This window comes from Triticum urartu, chromosome 3A, assembly GCF_056163025.1.
Source record: "Triticum urartu cultivar PI428250 chromosome 3A, HENAU_Tu73, whole genome shotgun sequence".
Taxonomy (NCBI): domain Eukaryota; kingdom Viridiplantae; phylum Streptophyta; class Magnoliopsida; order Poales; family Poaceae; genus Triticum; species Triticum urartu.
This window is the reverse complement of record NC_141875.1, coordinates 265,040,516-265,047,340: the sequence shown is the minus strand read 5'-3', so window position 1 is coordinate 265,047,340 and position 6,825 is coordinate 265,040,516.

Here is a 6,825-nt window from a genome sequence, read left to right as displayed (position 1 = left end):
CCACTGTGGTAACCCCTTGATCTATAAAAGGAGGCCCATGGTAACCGTACAAAGGGATAGAAGATTGGATAACTCACACCCCCGTACACGCGTAGCCACTTCTGCCTCAAGGCAACCTTGCCGGGCAGGTGTACTATGCTCCGCCACCACCTTTCCACCATCAATCGACCAAAGTAGGAGTAGGGTTTTACGCCTCACGAAGGCCCGAACCTGGGTAAAATTGTCCGTGTGATCTCTGCGTGCTGCCCCACGCTCGTCTGCTCTTTGTGTAACATGTCGCCCCCTGCCGAACCAGCAAGGGGCCTCCAGGTCCCATAGGTGGCCGTGGTTTCCCGCCACATCTTTGGCACGCCAGGTAGGGGGCTCGCTTGCGCGAACCTGAAGGTGTGTGCAGCGCGTTGACTTTACCAGCATCTTCATCTTTGACAACGCCATCGACCATGGCGCCCAAGAAGAAACACGGTCCTTCGGCTCACCCAACCACCTTGAAGGCTCCTCCGCCCGCGGCCTCCAGCACTATGGGGAGAGCAGAGGCACACGAGGACGCGGACGCTGCTGGGGGAATAGTCGTAGCAGGCGGCACCGTCACCACTTCCCCCATGGGCGACGCAGGAGCAAGAGGCGCCGGAGGAGAGTAGCATCGACAACACCCTGACGGCCACGCTCCCTAAGGTACGGGTGAAGGGGTTACTCCATCTGCGCCCCTTTCCCACGCCGACAGGGACAGCCGCAGCAACGACGCCCACACCGTGAATCGCCACCCTCCAATCGCTCCCACCACGGGTGCAGCCACCGCGTGTGCACTCCCTCTGGGACGGGTCGACCAACCGGCTGCGCCCGATGGAGCCGCTGGCCATCAAGCGCCTTCGCTGCACCACGACCAAGTGGTCGCCTGCAGCAGCAGCGGGGGCGCAGTACTGCCGTTGTCGGCATCGTCAGGAGCCCAGCAATGGCATGGTCGACTTCATCATTTTCCATGCCAAGTCCGGCTTTAGAGGCCATGGCGCGGGCCCAACTGCTACTGAAGTTTCCGCCAGCGGCCGAGCAGATGGATGAATGGTGTGCCTCCATCCAAAGTTGGCTCAGCTTCGCAGAAGCTGGGGGCTCATGGCGAGCTGGCCCACTGTGACCTCCCCAAGCGACAGCAACAGCTCATGCCGCTGACCGCACAGAAGGGGACATCCCCATGGTGCAGTCCCACCATGGCAGCCAGCATGAGCGCAATAGAATCAAGAACCCGACGATGTCTCGATGGCCTCTTCTGACCCTCGATCACGTCCAGGCGAACGACGAACCCCGAAGGATAGGCGGAGAGGGTACATGTGCGTCGTCGTCGAGCACCGCTGTGACGACCTCCGCCGGACCAATGGGTACGGCGGCCCTGGCATCGACGAGCATGTGCTCGGTATTGGTGGGTGCCTACCTTTCGAGGTTGGCTTCCCTGCCTTTACTCGTGAGCTACGGCAAGTCCGTTGGCCGCCCGTTCACACTTTCAGGCCGGAAATACCCAAGAAGTATGACGGGAGGTTGAACCCGGAGGAGTTCCTGAGCATCTACACCATCACTGTTCAGGCTGCCGGGGGAAGATATGAGAAGGTGTTTGCCAACTACTTCCGTTTGGCCCTCAAGTCCAATGTGAGGTCTTGGCAGATGCACCTACTAGAGGACTCCATTTCGTCATGGACTGACTTGTGCCACGAGTTTGTTGGCGCCTTCATGGGTGGCCATCAAGAACCCGGCAGGCCCAGCGACTTGCAGGTCTTTGACAGAAGGAAGGAGAAACACTCTGTAAGTATTTACAGAGATTCAGCAAAGTTCATAGAAATATCCCAAATATCCATCCGGCAGCCATAATAGCTGCCTTCCAGTCTAATGTGTGCAACCGTCGTATTAATTCCAAGATGAACATACGGTTGCCCAAGACTGTGAAGGATCTTTACACTCTGGTAGATAAGTGTGCTCGGATGGAGGAAGGAAGGAAGTTGCCCTAAGAGGAAGATTCCACCAATGTTGATTTAGAGGATGAGGATTAATCAATGATAACCCACAAGTATATGGGATTGCAATAGTTTTCGAGGGTAGAGTATTCAACCCAAATTTATTGATTCGACACAAGGGGAGCCAAAGAATATTCTCAAGTATTAGCAGCTGAGTTGTCAATTCAACTACACCTGGAAACTTAATATGTGTAGCAAGGTATAAATGGAGTGTTCGGTTGCTAAGTATTAGTAACTCGAAATAAAAGCTACGGTATAAACGGAGACTAGCTAAAGGTGAGCTGACGATATGTGTTGGAAGTGTTTCCAATGTTGATATGATCAAGCATCGCACGCTCCCTCTACCATTGAGATTGGTGTTAAACCTAAATAATGGTTATTTGGTGTTTGCATTGAGCATAGACATGATTTGATTATGACTATCGCAATACGGTTATTCATTTAAGGAGAATAATTGTTACTCTGTTTATTTGAATAATACCTTCAATGGTCTTGCACCTAAAATGAATGGTTTATTGAATCTCGGTCGTAGTGATACACATGTTCATGCCAAAAGATATAAGATAGTAATGATAGTACCACCTACTTGTGGCACTGCCACGTAAGTCATATCGGTATAAAACGCATGAAGAAGCTCCATGTTGATGGATCTTTGGGCTCACTCGTTTTTGAAAAGTTTGAGACATGCGAACCATGTCTATTGGTGTATATGCATGAAGAAACTCCATGCAAATGGACCGTTTGGACTCACTTGATTTTTAATCACTTGAGACATGCAAATAATACCACATGGGCAAGATGACTGAAAGCCTCGTTTTCAGTAAAATGGAACCAGAAAGCAACTTGCTGGAAGTAACACATTTTGATGTGTGCAGTCCAATGAGTGCTGAGGCATGTAGTGGATATCGTTATGTTCTTGCTTCATAGATGATTTGAGTAGATGTTGAGTATATTTACTTGATGAGTCACGAGTCTGAATTATTGAAAGGTTCAAGTAATTTCAGGGTGAAGTTGAAAGAACACCGTGACAAGAGGATAAAATATCTATGATATGATCATAGAGATGAATATCTGAATTACGAGTTTGGCGCAGAATTAAGACATTGTGGAAATTGTTTCACAACTAATACAGCCTGGAACACCATAGTGTGATGGTGTGTCCGAACATCATAAGTGCACCCTATTGGATATGATGCATACCATGATGTCTCTTATCGAATTACCACGATAGTTTATGGGTTAGGCATTAGAGACAACCGCATTCACTTTAAATAGGGCACCACGTAATTCCGATGAGATGACACCGTATGAACTGTGGTTTAGAGAAACCTAAGCTGTCATTTCTTAAAAGTTTGGGGCTACGACACTTATGTGAAAAAGTTTCAGGCTGATAAGCTCGAACCCAAAGCGGATAAATGCATCTTCATAGGACACCCAAAACAGTTGGGTATACCTCCTGTCTCAGATCCGAAAGCAATAAAGGATTGTTTCAAGAATCAGGTCCTTTCTCGAGGAAAAGTTTCTCTCGAAAGAATTGAGTGGGAGGATGGTGGAGACTTGATGAGGTTGTTGAACCGTCTCTTCAACTAATGTGTGGCAGGGCACAGGAAGTTGTTCCTGTGGCACCTACACCAATTGAAGTGGAAGTTTGTGATAGTGATCATGAAACTTCAGATCAAGTCACTAACAAACCTCGTGGGAGGACAAGGATGTGTACTACTTCAGAGTGGTACGTAATCCTGTCTTGGAAGTCATGTTGCTAGACAACAATGAACCTAGGAGCTATGGAGAAGCGATGGTGGGCCTGGATTCCGATAAATGACTCGAGGCCATAAAATCCGAGAGAGGATCCATGTATGGAAACAAAAGTGTAGACTTTGACAGAACAGCTCGATGGTCGTGAGGCTGTTGAGTATAGATGGATTTTAAAAGGAAGACGGACAATGATGGTAAATGTCACCATTAAGAAAGCTCGACTTGTCGTTAAGAAGTTTCTCGACAAGTTCAAGGAGTTGACTACGATGAGACTTTCTCACTCGTAGCGATGCTAAGAGTCTGTTGGAATTATATTAGCGATTACTGCATTATTTATGAAATCTTGTAGATAGGATGTCAAAACATTGTTTCCTCGACGATTTTCTTGAGGAAAGGCTGTATGTGATACAACCGGAAGGTTTTGTCAATCCTGAAAGATGCTAATAAGTATGCAAAGCTCCAGCAATCCTTCTAAGGACTGGAGTAAGCGTCTCGGAGTTGGAATGTGTGCTTTGATGATGATCAAAGATTTTGGGTTTATACAAAGTTTATGAGAAACTTGTATTTCCAAAGAAGTGAGTGGGAGCACTATAGAATTTCTGATGAATATATGTTGTCGACATATCATAGATCAGAAATGACGTAGAATTTCTGGAAAGCATATAGGGTTATTTGGAAAGTGTTTTTCAATGGAAAGCCTGGATTAAGCTACTTGAGCATTGAGCATCAAGATCTATAAGGATAGATCAAAATGCTTAATGGTACTTTCAAATGAGCACATACCTTGACATGATCTTGAAGGTGTTCAAGATGGATCAGTCAAAGAAGGAGTTCTTGCCTGAGTTCTAGGGTATGAAGTTAAGACTTAAAGCTCGACCACGGCAGAATAGAGAGAAAGGACGAAGGTCGTCCCCTATGCTTAAGATGTAGGCTCTACAGTATGCTATGATGTGTACCGCACCTGAAGTGTGCCTTGCCATGAGTCAGTCAAGGGGTACAAGAGTGATCCAAGAATGGATCACAGGACAGCGGTCAAAGTTATCGTTAGTAACTAGTGGACTAAGGAACTTTTCTCGATTATGGAGGTGGTAAAAGAGTTCGTCGTAAAGGGTTACGTCGATGCAAGCTTAACACCTATCCGGATAGCTCTGAGTAGAGATACCGGATACGTATAATGGAGCAACAATTTAGAATAGCTCCAAGTAGAACAGTTATTTGGAATAGCTCCAAATAGAACGTGGTAGCTGCATCTAGGAGATGACATAGAGATTTGTAAAGCACACACGGATCTGAAAGGTTCAGACCCGTTGACTAAAACCTCTCTCACAAGCAACATGATCAAACCCAGAACTCATTGAGTGTTAATCACATAGTGATGTGAGCTAGATTATTGACTCTAGTAAACTCTTTGGATGTTGGTTACATGGTGATCTGACCTGTGAGTGTTAATCACATGGCGATGTGAACTGGATTATTGACTCTAGTGCAAGTGGGAGACTGTTGGAAATATGCCCTAGAGGCAATAATAAATTGATTATTATTATATTTCCTTGTTCATGATAATCGTTTATTATCCATTCTAGAATTGTATTGATAGGAAACTCAGATACATTTGTGGATACATAGACAACGCCATGTCCCTAGTAAGCCTCTAGTTGACTAGCTCGTTGATCAATAGATGGTTACGGTTTCCTGACCATGGACATTGGATGTCATTGATAACGGGATCACATCATTAGGAGAATGATGTGATGGACAAGACCCAATCCTAAGCATAGCACTAGATCGTGTAGTTCGTAGGCTAAAGCTTTTCTAATGTCAAGTATCATTTCCTTAGACCATGAGATTGTGCAACTCCCGGATACCGTAGGAGTGCTTTGGGTGTGCCAAACGTCACAATGTAACTGGGTGGCTATAAAGGTACACTACGGGTATCTCCGAAAGTGTCTGTTGGGTTGGCACGAATCGAGACTGGGATTTGTCACTCCGTGTAAGCGGAGAGGTATCTCTGGGCCCACTCGGTAGGACATCATCATAATGTGCACAATGTGATCAAGGAGTTGATCACGGGATGATGTGTTACGGAACGAGTAAAGAGACTTGCCGGTAACGAGATTGAACAAGGTATCGGGATACCGACGATCGAATCTCGGGCAAGTATCGTACCGATGGACAAAGGGAATTGTATACGGGATTGATTAAGTCCTTGACATCGTGGTTCATCCGATGAGATCATCGTGGAGTATGTGGGAGCCAACATGGGTATCCAGATCCCGCTGTTGGTTATTGACCGGAGAATGTCTCGGTCATGTCTGCATGTCTCCCGAACCCGTAGGGTCTACACACTTAAGGTTCGATGACGCTAGGGTTATAAAGGAAGTTTGTATGTGGTTACCGAATGTTGTTCGGAGTCCCGGATGAGATCCCAGACGTCACGAGGAGTTCCGGAATGGTCCGGAGGTAAAGATTTATATATGGGAAGTCCTATTTTGGTCACCGGAAGAGTTTCGGGGTTTATCGGTAACGTACCGGGACCACCGGGAGGGTCCCGGGGGTCCACCAAGTGGGGCCACCAACCCCGGAGGCTTGCATGGGCCAAGAGTGGTGAGGGACCAGCCCCTGAGTGGGCTGGTGCGCCTCCCACAAGGCCCAAGGGGCAGCTAGGAGAAAAAAGGGGGAAACCCTAGGCTTAGATGGGCCTAAGGCCCACCCTAGGGGGCGCCTCCCTCTCTCCCCCTCTTGGCCGCCTCCCCTTTCCCATCTAGGGCTGCTGCCCCCCTAGGGGTGGGAACCCTAGAGGGGGTGCAACCTCCTCCCTCTCCCCTATATATAGTGAGGCCTAGGGCTGCCCATAACACGCGATCTGATCTCTGCCTGTTGGTGCAGCCCTCCCTCTCTCTCTCCTTCCTCTTCTGCGGTGCTTGGCGAAGCCCTGCAGGATTGCCACGCTCCTCCATCACCACCACGCCATTGTGCTGCTGCTGGATGGAGTCTTCCTCAACCTCTCCCTCTCTCCTTGCTGGATCAAGGCATGGGAGACGTCACCGGGCTGTACGTGTGTTCAACGCGGAGG